Source organism: Myodes glareolus, chromosome 10, assembly GCF_982192425.1.
Source record: "Myodes glareolus chromosome 10, mMyoGla1.1, whole genome shotgun sequence".
Lineage (NCBI taxonomy): Eukaryota > Metazoa > Chordata > Mammalia > Rodentia > Cricetidae > Myodes > Myodes glareolus.
Genome location: NC_142035.1, coordinates 15,714,559 through 15,729,212, shown reverse-complemented (window position 1 = coordinate 15,729,212; position 14,654 = coordinate 15,714,559).

Below are 14,654 nucleotides of genomic sequence, written 5' to 3'. Positions count from 1 at the left end.
CCTGGAGGATGCTTACACGCTTCATCCTTCTGGCTTGCACATTTTGCTTATATCTCCCAGGACCACTTGCCCAGGAATGGCCTGAGCCCTCCCCAATCAAACATCAATCAAGACAATGTTCCCCAGGCTTGCCTGCAGGCAATCTGAGTTTCTGGAGGTCTAGAAACACCTGCCATGTTTTCTCCCCTCAGCCCCTGCCATCTCATTTCTACGTGTGTAACTTAGGTACCCTTGTATTGGTGCTCCAGGGGCACTTTGTGGTCCCTTCATCAGAGCAGGACTCACATCTTGTGTCCCCATGTCTTGCACAGGCCTGCGCCGTGTTGAATGAACGAGCAATCTTACAGAGCCCTCCACCAGTCGGTCATCTCAGCAAAGACTCCCAGGTGCTTATTGGCATTGTAGAGCCACAACTAATGACTGCTGGTCCCCTAAGCCTTAGTGAGCCTAAGCTCACTGATCTGAGCAGTGGGACTTTTCACCACGTGCTCTTGTTTGGGGGAATAGGCAAGGGCTGGGTAGATAGGGATTGGCGTTCTCTCTGCACTCTTTGTGGGCTCCAAAGCTGCCGTACTCTGTTATTTAAGCAGCTGCTTTCCTCGGATGTTGGAGGACAGAATAGGAAGTGAGAGGACTACTATAGTCATGCCTTATAAACGACCTGACTCAGTTCACCTCTCCTGGTTCCTGGTAAATTGGCCACAGCCTGAGCTGGATTCCCACACTAGAGGCGAGACCGTTTTCTTGTAGTTACTTCTGGCCAGCAGAGGGCGTGGGGTGACAGCTTCTCAGCTTCTCTTTAAGGCTTTTGAACTTTAAAAGACCCTAGGTGAGTGACTAGCTGGTCTCTGTCATTTGGATTTTGCAGTTTAAGTTGTGTGATGACATCAGGCAGGTTAAAGTGGAAAAATGGGATCAATTAGTAACGTTTCTGGAAAGAGTTGATGCAGGGACTATTGAGAGGGACTTCTGACGTTCCTCGAACATCATTTCTTGATCTGATACTAGTTATAGGAATGTGTCCAATCTGTAGAAGTATATGAAAATATATATTTGAAGTTTCTGCTCCATTATTTAAACTTAATCTAGTTTCAGAATCTAAAAGTACAAAACAAGTAACAACATCAACAAACCTTTAGGCCAGCAAGAAGGCTCAGCGGGTAAATGTACTTGCCATCAAGTCTGACAGCCTAACTTTGATCCTGGAACTAACATGGTTGGAGGAGAAAACGGACTCCTGAACGTTGTCCTCTGACCTCCAGTGTGCACCATGGCATATATTTACACACACACACACACACACACACACAAATAATGTAATAAAAATAAACCTGTGGGTGCAATGTGGTTACAAAGGTCATGTGTTAGGGTGAGATGTCTTTTATTACTATAGTTTAACTTTGACTGGGTCATGAGATCCCTGAGCAAACCACAGAGCCCAGCCGAGAGCTGCAGCACCGGAGAACATAAGAAACAGAAGCATCTGTAACAAAAGGTTACAGATGGCTCTGAAGCAGAGGAAAAGATACTCAACTCCAATCTTTTTTTTCTCTTTTTTTTTTTTGAGACTATAATAGTATCACATCAATTCTCCCTTCCCTCTTATCCCTCCTAACCTTCCCATATAGCCCTCCTTGCTTTCTTTCAAATTCATAGTCTCTTCACCCATTAATTGTTGCTACATGCGTATGTGTATGTACACATCCACCCGTACACTAGCACTACCTGCTCAGTCTGTATCGTGGTACTTATGTGTGTGTTTTCGGGGCTGGCCATTTGGAACCGGATGACCACTTAGTGTGCTCTCCTCCAGGGAAGACGGTCTCCCACTTCAGGGTTCCCTAGTTGCCTGTAGTTTGTTTTTCTCTGTGTAGTCCTGGCTGTCCTGGAATGTGCTCTGTAGACCAGGCTGTCGTCATACTCACAGAGATCTCCCACCTCTGCCTCCTGAATTTTGGGGTTAGAGGTGTGCACCACCAATGCCTAGCAGCCAATAATTCCTTGTATGGTGTTGAGACCTCATGAGCTTTCCCCATCCACTTTGGCATGTCTATTGTTGTTTGCTTGGGTCATGTTGGTGAGATTATGGGTGTGTGATGGGGAACTTCAGCCAATCACATTCAGTTTAGGGTGTGTCCCTCTGGGGCCACACAAAACAAATAAAAGATCCATGTGCCCTTGCCGCTTCCTCTCTCTTTTGCCCCCTGTGTCCCCAGATTTCTGGAACGCTGGTTTTGTAAGTTTTCCTTTCTTCTGTTTATTAAAGCTAAATCTTTTATATTAAGCTAGTCTGGTTAATTTTTAACTAGTGATCGGCCACGCCCTTCAGGTGTGGATTCTGACATTGGTAGGAGAAACCATCTCACTGCAAACTCCCTGATGCTCCAGTTCTGAGACTCTTTCTGCCCCCTCTCCCACAATGTTCCCTGAGCCTTAGGTGCAGGAGTTGGTCTGTAGATGGACCCATTGAGACTGGCTCCACAACTCTGTATTTTGATCGGTTGTGGCTTTGAGTAATGGTCTCTGTTTCAAAGACAAGGTGTCTTGACGAGAAGTGAAGACCGCACCTACCTGTGGGCGTAAGGACAGTACCCAGAGTGTAGCTAGGGAGTGTGCTGGTTTAGTAAAGTGGTGGTTGTAGGTTCTCCAAGCTTCAGTCTTTTAGAGATAATGGGCTTTTCTTATTAATTTATTTATTTATTGGTTTTCCAAGACAGGGTTTCTATATGTAGCCTGCCTGTTCTGGGAGCTAACCGTAAACTAGACTGGCCTCAAACTCAGGAATCTGTCTGCCTCTGCCTCTCAAGTGCTGGGATTAAAGGCGTGTGCCACCACCACCCGTGAGAAAAATGTTTATTAACAGCATGTTGAAGACCATTTTCAATCCATTAGATTTACAGAATCTATCCTATCAGGTGGAGATGGAGGAGTGGGCAGGCATTGGGTAGCGGGCTCATTCATGCATTGCTGGTTGAACACTGAAATGAATGGCCCTATTAACTCAGTAAAATCAAAACTAAAAGTCTAGCTCTCTATATGTCTAACTCCACATGGTGAGGGAAAATGTTTCATGTGAGAGGTTTGCTTGCCTCCTCAGAGTAGGGGAGGGTGGAGCCCTTGTTCTGTGTCCATTTCCTATGTCTGTCTGCACGCCTGTCTGACACCAGCCCTGCTCTAGGAGCCCCCGGACTCTCACAGTCCACACCTCCGCAAACACTGCTTTCTACACCATGTCTTTTCTTGGCTTTGGGGTTGAAATTGCCACTGTTGTTTTAGTTTTAGTCTTAATTGGCTCTGTCTGTAGTTCTAAAATCGGGTGGCAGTCCAGACCGAAAAGGGTTCAAAGCATCCCCTCTCCCACTTCATGTTTAGAGACAGTATATTTCTCTCACCTCTTAAACTCCAAAACAAAATGGGAAAAAATATACAAAGCCCCCTTCTATCCAGGTTCACTCTGAAGCTCCTGTCCTTTTCCCCTTCAGAGCTTTAGTCAACATCTCTGCTTACACTCACTGTCTGTCTGTCTGCCTACCTGCCCATCTCTTCCCGCATATCTTGCCTCCTGTCCATATATCTACCTTCCTACCTACCTACTTACCTATTTCCTCCTGCATGTCTTGTCCCCTTCCTGGATAACCTTGTGTTGCTGAATCTGGCAGACACCGTTGAAGTCCAGGCACTGTCTGACACTGGACACTGATTATTTTTTTTAAGATTTATTTATTACATATACAATGTTCTGCCTGCATGCATGTCTGCAGGTTAGAAGAGGGCATCAGATCTCATTACAGATGGTTGTGAGCTACCATGTGGGTGCTGGGAATTGAACTCAGTACCTCTGGAAGAGCAGCTAGTTCTCTTAACCCCTGAGCCACCTCTCCATCCCACTCCTGATTATTTTTGATAGAGACTAGCCAAGTGATATGAATAATAAATGAAGTATAGGGTTGGGCCTTTGAGAAGATAAATAAGATCAACAAACCTTTAGCCAAACTAATCAAAAGAAAAGACCCAAATTAAAAATAGAGACTAGGGACTGGGAAATGCCTCAAGAGTTAAGAGCACTTCCTGTTTTTCCAGAAGACTGAAGTTCAGGTCCCAGCACCCATGTAGGGCATGTCCCAATAGCCCATAACTCCAGTTCCAGAGGATCCCACACCCTCCTCTGGCCTCTGTGGCACCAAATACATTCACACATATGCACATATAAATAAATCTTTAAAATTAGAGGTGACGGGGGGGACATACAAGATTTCAATGAAATAAAGGGGACCCGGGGACCCTTGGGGTTCTACTTTGAAAATTTATATTATAAAAACGGGAAAAATCTAGAAGAAATAGCAAAATTCCCAGACACAGGAGTTCCCCAAATTAAACCAAGGTAAATAGCAGCTGGGCTGGCCCATTTCTGAACTCTATGAAGCCTTTCCCATTGAGGGACCCACCGTGTATCCCGCGCAGCGGCAGATCTCTGTCGGCATTGCCCCCTTTGCAGATATGTTCATGGTGTTAGTCTAACTTCCCAGAAAGAGAAGTGGCGGTTCAATCTGTAAGCCTAACACCTCCTCCAGCTGTAAAATGCTGTTTGTATCATACTGCCCCTTCACACGCATGCACACACCCACAGCGTCAAGGAGTCAGACATGTTTATCTCAGACTCAGATGAGGCCTGGGAAAGTGAGACTGTCCGTGGAGCTGGGAGTGCCTGTGTCCACAGGCAATTCCTGCTCTTTCTAAAGCATGCCTCCATCAGAAAGGCTAAAGGTACACACTGCATCAGAGCGATGTCGGAGGAAGATGTTGTTGAGCCCTCCAACTGGGTGGGTGTGGGGGTCCGTGCTTCTAAAAGCCTCCTGCAGGATGCAGCGGGGACTGGAAAGAGCTGGGTTCCTTCCAATCTCTTCACAGTTACCACTTCCTATGAGACCTCAAGCAAGCCACTGTACTGTCTTGAGTCTCTGCTCAGACCTTTGTAAGTTGAAATCCACACCCTGTCTGCTGACTTGGGAGAATTGCTTTGAAGACCGGGTACAGCGGTTCGAATGATGCTTGCTGCCTTGGGAACTTTAAAATCTGTCGCTCCAGGAAACCCTCAGGATGGATCTGCTGGGCTGGGGGCAGCAGGCTGGGCTTCAGGGAGCTTTCTGTTCTGTTCCTCCTCCTTTTCCTGCTGGGTATTTTACAGTGCTCTTGGGAGGTAGCAGGGTAGTTCTGGGGTGCCTTCAGAAAGGAAAGGTGCCTGTGCTCCCCTGTGCCTCCTCCCACTCTGCAGAGAGCACTGCTATGGCTTAGCACACATCCTTCTGGGATTTATAAAAAGTGTATACCTGTAATCTCAGCAGCTGGGAGAATGAGGTGGGAAGATCCCAAGTTCAAGGCCAGCATGGGCACCAGTGAAACTCTGTCTCAAACAAATTAATAAACAAAAGCCTCAAAGTCCAAACACATTTCTGTGTCTGTTCAGTGCTAATACATACACAGGCATGCACCTGTTTGTAGGGTTTTGTTCTTTAAATGTCATAAATTTTTGCACCTATTCCCTCTGTCATTCTAACTTGCCAACCTGTCACTATGCAAGCTACCTAATTCTAATGCTGGGCATTTTATAGGTATATTTAGTTAACTACCTTCCAATGCCATTAAACACTAAAACATACCAGTGGTGCAATGCTTCTCAACTAAGTTTAAATGCTTTTAAATTTATTTTGAAGTGAAATTGGTAGCACAGATGTCTATATTTGGTGTAGAGGGAAGGCCATGATCTGAAAGAGAAGAGGTTCCCCAGTGGAAGTCACTGCTTTGTCTTCGGGGTTAACAGAGAACTCCTTGGTGTGGGCCTGGAGAAGCCAACCCAGCTTTTAAGTCACAATCTTCCCTTGCTCTGACCTTCAGATACCCTCTATTGTTCTTCCCAAGCACCTTCTCCTAGTGCACATCCAGAACTAGGAGCTGCCCCCAGGACCAGTTAGCCTCAGCACAGCCCAGGGCTCCAAACTGGAATATCCACCAAGGGCCAGTCTACCCAGACACCAGAAGAAATCATCACATTCGTGTCTCAGGATCCATTCACCTGGTGAATGTTCAGGGCCTCACAGCTGAGTCAGTGGTGCCCCTGCCCCGCCCCCCGACCTAAATGCACATGTAGAACCTGAACCTCTGGCACAGCTTAGCTGGAACATGAACAGCCCACACATGCCCTCCCAGGTCATGTTAGCACATAGATGGAGCGGATCCCCGACTATGCCCCCACCCGATGTGGCAAGAACTCCTGGTCACTCCTTCCACACCCTTCAGAGCAAGCCGGAGTCAGGTCAGAGGTTATCCTTGGAGGACTTTGTAGTCTGACCTAGATATTCCCAAGAAAATATCCCATGCGGCAGAAGTGTCGTAGACTTGCCTGCAGCCTGTGTGAAGGGTGCAGAGAGGAACCACCCAACAGCAGCCATTCCCAGCGTGCAGATGCTCTTGGCCCTGGTAGGGAGACAAGAGCTCGGTGTGTTTAAGTCACAGCCCAGTGTTCACTTCCAGTACATCAAAGGGATGTGGATGCTGTCTGGACTACTGACTCCCTCCACGCTCAAGTCCATACAAAACCAAGCCAGGGGAACACAGTGTCCAAGCTGCAAAGCCACCAGGGCCTCAGACACTCCATCCTGCTGACTCGGAGATGGGAGAGTGGAGAGAGGCTCATGGTGGGAAGTGAAGGGAGGCTGGAAAGTGAGGAAGGGCATGAGCTCTTTTCCCGGCTTCCCGCCCCACATGGGATAAATCGCTGGGCCTCGTTAGGCCTTGGCGTCTTCACTTACTAGTCATTGGAAACATCTACTTTTTCAATCCTGTTTTTCTCAAAACCCCTACAAAAGAGATCAAGATGCTTAAGATTTATTAGAGATTTAGGGTTTGGAACAATTCTAGTTCCTCTTTGTTAGTTTTATTTGTTAGTCGTAGATAAGAACCAACTACCAAGCCTTGAGATCTTTGGGCAAGACACCCTCTGTTGTGGTGTCTTCCAGTCTGGGAAGTCCTTCCCTGACAGAAGAGCCTGCAGGCTCCCTGTTGCTTCCTCAAGCCCAGAACATGCTCAGACCTCTTACCAAAGAACCCATGAACAGATGGCCCACAGCATGGGGGCCATGAGGCCCAGACCTTTGAGGACAAATTGTGCTGGCGACATTGGGAATGGCTCTGCAGCTTCCACGGGTTTGTGGGAGGAGTGGGGACAGCTCTAGTTGGAAGACCTAATATCGTCCTTCCAGTAAGAGTGGGTGTGCCTTTGCCTTAGAAAGAGCCCCTCTCTCTCTCTCTCTCTCTCTCTCTCTCTCTCTCTCTCTCTCTCTCTAGTGTGGCTGTCCTCCTGGGAGTCTGGCTGGCCTGCGGTTTGGTTCCGTCTGGTCTAAGATAAGGCTGAGCTGGGAATTAACCAATGATTTCAAGGATGAATGCTTCAGATGTCGGACACCTTCAAAAGACTTTTGTTACAACCTGCCAAATTCGTTTCCTAGAGGACTCAGTTCATTCGCTGTATCTTTTTTGGGTTGAGTTTTGGGATTCCGATTTCATGGAATTGTAAGAAGGAAGCAGAACAGAGGCTTATTCTACACATGACATGCCCAGGCAGGCCGTGGCGGTACCTCACAATTGGACATCAGTCTTCACAGAGCATGGGATAAACAGAGGCTATGTGGGTTAATACTGTCAACCTGCTGAGATCTGGAATCACTCGGGAGACAAGCCTCTGGGCTGGTCTGTGCAGAATCTATCAGTTCAAGGTCAGCCTAGTCTATATAGTGAGTTCCAAGTCAGTTAGAGACACGCAGTGAAACCCTATCCCCAAAACAAACAAACAAGGATTTATTGAGAAATTTATAAATTTTATAAATAAAGTATTCTCCCCATAGATAAGCATGGGGTCTTCCTCGGCTTGCTTCTTCCTGATGTCGCTCAGTCCCTTCTTTGTCCTTGTAACAGTACTTGCCACGCTGTGCTAGGATTGTTAAAGCTGGCCTCATTAATAGTGGAATAATTACAGACACCGTGACTGTAATCTGAGAAAACGTGGAACCCATAGCCCCAACCAGAAATAGGAATTACATTCTAGTTGACTAGACTAACTAGTTTATTAAAATACAGGGGCTAGCAGGACATGATGGCCATTGCATTTAATCCCAGGAGGCAGAATCGGCAGATGCCTGTGAGTTTGAAGCTAGCATGGAACTCTACATAGTGAGTTCCAGGCCAGTCAGTTTTAGGTTCCACCTAAAAAGAAAAAAAAAGAAAAAGAAATACAGGGACTGGCCTGGGATACATGAGACTCCCAGGTTCCATCCCTATCACTTCAAAGAAAGGATGGAGAGAGAGAAAGAGAGAGAGAGAGAGAGAGAGAGAGAGAGAGAGAGAGAGAGAGTCCAAGAAGCTGAAGGGCATCACTGGGTGTCAGTCTGATAACTTCAGAGTAGATATTCTTTTTTGTTGTTGTTTTGTTTTGCTTTTTTGAGACAGAGTTTCTCTGTGGCTTCGGAGCCTGTCCTACTAGCTCTTGTAGATCAAGCTGGCCTCGAACTCACAGAGATCCACCTGCCTCTGCCTCCCAAGTGCTGGGATTAAAGGCATGTGCCACCACCGCCAGCTCTGAACAGGGATTAATTATTAGGAGCCTACTATGAAGGTTTTTTTTTAGCATTAAAGTTGTGTTTGATGTAAGAAAATTCCTTGTTTTAAAGCTGTCACAGTAACTCTCCCTGTAACTCCAGCACTAGGGAGACTGAGACAAGGTAACTGCCAAAAGTTCTAGCTTAGGCCAGAGTGAGCCTCGATCTCAAAGGAAAGAAGGAAGGGAGGAAGGAAGGGAGGAAGGAAGGGAGGGAGGGAGGGAGGAAGGGAGGGAGGAAGGGAGGGAGGAAGGGAGGGAGGGAGGGAGGGAGGGAGGGAAGAAGGAGAAGAAACAGGCGGGGGAAGAAGAGAAAAAGGAAGAGGTTGAGGCAATGGTTTGGGATAAACAGCTTGCTGACTTGAACTTGAATGCCCAGCACACATGTAAAAGCCCAGGGCTCCTACAGCTGGGAGGACGCAGATCATAGGATCCCTGGGGGCCACGGCCAGCCAGTCTAGATGAATCAACAAGCTCTGGCTTCAGTGAGAGCCCTTGTCTGAAAAAAACAAAGTGAAGGAAAACTGAGGGAGATACCAGTCATCAACTTCTGCCACCTGCATGTGTGGACTCACACGCTTGCACACATGGGCATCACATGTAAACACGAGCACACATATAACAGCCCATGCCAGATATGCAATCTAGGCTGGCTGTGCTGGCTCATACCTGTCATCCCAGCATTTAGGAAGCCGAGGCAGAAAGATGACAGAGTTCCCAGCCAGACTGGGCTACAGAGAATAAGACCCTGCTTCAGAAACAAATAGGGAGCTGGAGAGCTGCCTTGGTGGTTAAGAATATTTGCCGCTCTTGCTGAAGACCCAGGTTCAATTTTCAGTGTGGCAGTTCACAATCATCTATAACTCTAGTTCCCAGGAGATCGGACACTTTCTTCTGGCTATCAGTCATATAAATGGTATACAGGCATACGTGCAGGCCAAACACTCAGACACATAAAAATTGAAAAAAAAAAAAAACAACCAAATAGCAAAGAAATAAGTCTCTGTCTTAGTTGGGTTTCCTATTATTGTGAAAAGACACCATGACCACCGCAACTCTTATAAAGGAAAACATTTAATTGTGGTGGCTTACTTACAGTTCAGGGGTTCAGATCACTATCATCATGGCAAGGAGCATGGTGGCATGCAGGCAGGCACGGTGCTGGAGAAACAGCTGAGTGTCCTACATCTTGCAGGCAACAGGAAGTCGACTGTCACTCTGGGAGTAACTTGAACAAAGGAGTCCTCAAAGCCCACCCCAACAATGACACACTTCCTCCAAAAAGACCACACCTAGTTCAACAAGTCCACTCCCCCTAATAGTGTCAATCCCGAAGAGTTTATGGAGGCCAATTGTATTCAAACTACTGTAGTAGGAGTTCTCCAAGAGCTTCGCAGCTGGCTTGGTTTCAGAATGTTGGCGCCTGGCTTTGCTCTGCCTTTGGTGACTGCCACCTTTTGTGTCCACTACCTTCGATTTAAAGTATGTAAATCTTATCTGAGTGCTTCCTAAAAGGTTCAGGCCTATGCAAAGCTTGGTTGCAGAAGAACTTGGAAAATAGATAACCTGGAAGTTCTGTAGCTAAGAATTGCTTTGGCATTTGTCTCTTTTGTGGAACTTCAGACAAGATGTCTTGGTATACAGAAACTGACTTGCTAAGATGTAAATTGTATTTTTGAGAAAGCCTTTTGCAAAGCTACCGTCGGTCAGTTCACCGGAAGCTGACTCTCCTGCGACTGTAAAGGTTAAAAACCTTCCTAGAGTGATCTTGTTTCTTCTAGGGACCCTTGTGGACTGAACATCCAACCCAACAAACTACCACATTCCATTCCCTGCCCCTCATAAGCTTGTAACAATAGCGTAATGCGAATGCATTTAGTCCAACTTCAAAAGTCCCCATAGTCTATCACAGTTCCAAACTTGTTTCAAAACCCAAAGTCTCTTCCGAGGCTCAGCAGTTTCTTAACTGCAATCTCCTAGAAAATCAAAATAAAAAAGCAGAACACATACTTCCAACATATAATGGCACAGGATATACATTACTGTTCCAAAACGTAGGGAAGGAAGCATAGCAAGGAACTGCCGAACCAGAGGAAGACGGAAAACCAGCTGGACTTTCAAACTCTGCATCTCCATGTCTATTGTCAAAGTGCTCTTCAGATCAATTCCATTCAGCTTTGTTGGCTGGAACACACTTCTTTCTCTTGGGATGGTTCCACTCCCTGTTAGCAGCTCTCCTCAGCAGGTATCCCATGACTCTGGCATCTCTAACATTTTGGGGTCTACAAGATAATCCTAGCTTCATCTTCACAGTTTCAAGTAATGGACTCTCTGGGCCTCCATTCAGGAACACCCTGATACATGCCTGGCCTCAGTGGCTTTATTCCATAACTCCTTTCTTCCATCCTTAACTCTAAACCCAAAACCATGTGGTCAAAGCTGCCAAATTCTGCCGCTTGCTAGAGCTGGAACATGGCCCCCTTGTTCAATTACATCTTCACCAGCTTTCTGTCTTTCACTGCCTAAGCTTGGCTGTCCTGAAACTTGCTCTGTAAACCAAGGTGGCCTCAAACTCAGACATCTGACAGCCTCTGCCTTCCATGTGCTGGAATTAAAGGCATACAGCCCCACATCTGGCTCTAAATTTTTTTAAAATTCCTTTTCACAAGTTGCAAATTTAATTGGTGGAATCTTGCCCTGAGGTCTCCATTCCCTTTATTCCATTTCTTAATCTGTTTATCTCCTTGAACACAGGACTTAGCTCCATTCCACTTTCTTGTGATACTTTCCCCCCTCAAATATTTTTCCTTGCTCAGCTCGCTCGTTTTCATTCTATATCTTCATTAGAATTAACACTAGTAACCCCAAAACAGAGTCAATACTAGACTGTTTTGAGATTTCCTCCGACAAGGGAATTAATCCAAAACTCTTCACTTTAGCCTCAGGCAAACTTCTCAGACAAGGGCAAAAAGCAGTCACTTTCTTCACCAAAATATCACAAGAACTATTTCTAGGCAACTTACTAAAATTCTTCTCGAACCCACGACCTTGAGATTAAGAGTCTCGTGCTCTACCCACTGAGGCAGAGGTAAGAGCCAGTGGCTGGCTGTTTTGCTTTTCTGGCCTTCAGGTTGAACCCCAATTTCTGTCTCTGGGTTTTTTTTAAATTAATTGTGCTACATCTGAAACCTCTTGAGCCAACTCCCCAACACTTCAAATCATCAGCACCAATGTCTTCCAAGCTCCTACTAGTGTGCACCTTTAAGCAGTGCTTAAAGCATTCCACTGCTTTCCTAACCCTAAATACCAAAGTCCATGTTATTCCAAACAAAAATATGGTCAGGCCTATCACAGAAATGTATCAGTTGCTGGTACCAACTTCTTAGCTTTAGGTCTTTTTATCGATGTGAAGGTGGGGAGCATGGCAGTGTGCTGGCAGAGATGGTGCTGAAGGAGTAGCTGGGAGTTGTTCATCTTGCAGGCAACAGGAAGTCAACTGAAACACTGGGTGGTGTCATGAGCATAGGAAACTGATGGGGAAGCTTTGATAACCAATTATCTTTAAGAGGTGGGACCAAGTTAGGGTGCGGCTTTCTGGGACCCGGAGGAAAATGGGCATACGGCCCAGATGCTCTCTTTCTCTGTGGTTCCCTTGCAGCACAGCTGAGCTTGGACTTCTCGTTCCTGTTTTGTGAGTTTTTTCCCTTATAATAAATAAAAATATAATTGCTTTATCTTTTAGCTAGCCTGGTTATTTCCCAAATTGAGCTAACTTCTACAGAAAACCTCAAAACCCACCCCCACAGTGATACATTTCCACCAACAAGTCCACACCTCCTAATAGTGCCACTCCCTATGAAATTATGGGGACCAATTACATTCAAACTACCACAATCTCTCACACTGAAGTATTTCATTTGAGAAATACAATATCTATAATTTAGTCCAAGTACTCCTGCTCTCAGTTAAACAAGAATAGCAGAGCTACCAGGTTTTAATGACAATGGTGTCTAGTGAAAGATATACAAATGTCCACTGAACTGTTTTCTTCCTTCCTTTCTTCCTTCCTTCCTTCCTTTCTTTGTATGTTTGAAAAGTGAAAACAAAATGAGTAAAGCCAAATGTTAAAAGTATGGCTTTATTTTTTTTACCTATAGGTTCCCATAGAAAGAGAGGGATCCCTAGGAGCAAACTGGGCAGTGGGTCCTTCTAGTTACATTCAAACATAGAACCTGGTCCAAAGACAGGGCTCAGGATGCAATGGAATACACATAAGCCTTCTGTGTGTCCAGGATGCAGGAGGATACCCACTCTGGTAGGTCATGAGTCGGGAGAGCACTTGGGGGCTTTGTTAAAGGTGTATTCTTTGATCTCACAGGCTGTTTCTGGAACTTACCATGTAGATGATGTTGTGATTTCCATGCCCATATGAAGAAGGCTCCATGATTTTCTCTTTTATAATGAAGAACTTGGAGCAGCACATGCATCCATCCACAGATGCAAAGTGCAATGTCGTGGTCTGTCCACACAAAGACAGTGTTGGGAAGCATGGGTTAGATGCTCTGTGCTACTGGGACTCCAGATGAACTGCCTAGAGAACGATCCCAAAGCAAGCCAGGGTCTGCTCTGTCACGGAGTCTCTGGGACCAAGTACGGTTCCTGACACACATGGACCACTCATTAGCTGAGGGACTGGACACATCTGAATGTGACTGTTGTGCTCCAGGTTCTCTGGATAGAGTCAGACTCACTATAACAAGACAGATTTTCTATCTTTTTATTGTTGTTGTTTTTGACTGTTTTGTTTTGTTTTGTTTTGTTTTGTTTTTTGAGACAGGGTTTCTCTGTGGCTTTGGAGCCTGACCTGGAACTAGCTCTTGTAGACCAGGCTGGCCTCGAACTCACAGAGATCTGCCTACCTCTGCCTCCTGAGTGCTGGGATTAAAGGCGTGTGCCACCACCACCCGGCAGATTTTCTATCTTTTATAAACATCTAGGGCTATGTTTCCTTAAATTCACAACAATTTAATACTTCTCCACAAGACACACCAGTTTTGATTGTCAGTTTGATTGAGTCTGCGATCAACTAAGAGACAAGCTTCTGGTTGTATCTGCACGGGTGTGCTGGCTGGTTTGATGTCAACTTGACACGGCTATCGTTATCTCAGAGGAGGGGGATCTTCAACTGAGAAAGCATTTCCTTAAGATAGGTCTGTAGGGAATTTTCTTAATGGGAGAACCCAGCCCACTGTGGGTAGGGCCACCCCTGGGCTAGCTGTACAGAGTTTTATAAGAAAACAAACTGAGCAAGTCATGGGGTGAAAACTATTAAGCAGCATCCTCCATGGCCTCTGCATCAGCTCCTGCCTCCATGTTCCTGGTCTGAATTCCTTTCTTGGCCTCCCTCCATGAACTACAATTCAGGATATGTACTCCAATGAATCTTTTCTTCCCCCAAGTTACTTTTAGTCATGGTGTTTTATTATAGCAACAGTAACCCTGACTAGTACAGAGAGTATTTCCTAGAAGGACTAACTGAAGGAGAGAGACTGCCCCCCTCCCCTACCATGGGTACCTTCTGTTGATGGTCCAGAATAAAGAGATCTAAAGGAAAGGAAATGCTGCTTTTCCTCTGTCTGTCTTTGTGCCCTACTGGAAAGTGCATCCACTCTGCTGCTTCCGCTGCCGCCGCCGCCCCACCCTTCACTGGTATCAGAACCCAGCTTCTTTGGCCTTCTAACATAAAGACCAGTGGTTCTCCAGAAGTCCTTCAGGCCCTCATCACCAAGTCAGAATTGCTAAAACATCCAGCCTCACAGATTAAGCTGCGTCTGGGCTCCTGGTCTCTCCAGCATACCAGACTATTCGGCCTGTCCAGGTACAGGAATCTAACAAAAAACCCCTTTGAGACATATATTCATTCTGTCAGTTCTGTCCCTCTAGAGAACTCTGACTAGTAATCTTTCTTTGCAAAACCAAACTGTGAACAAGGCACTCCAAAGAGAAA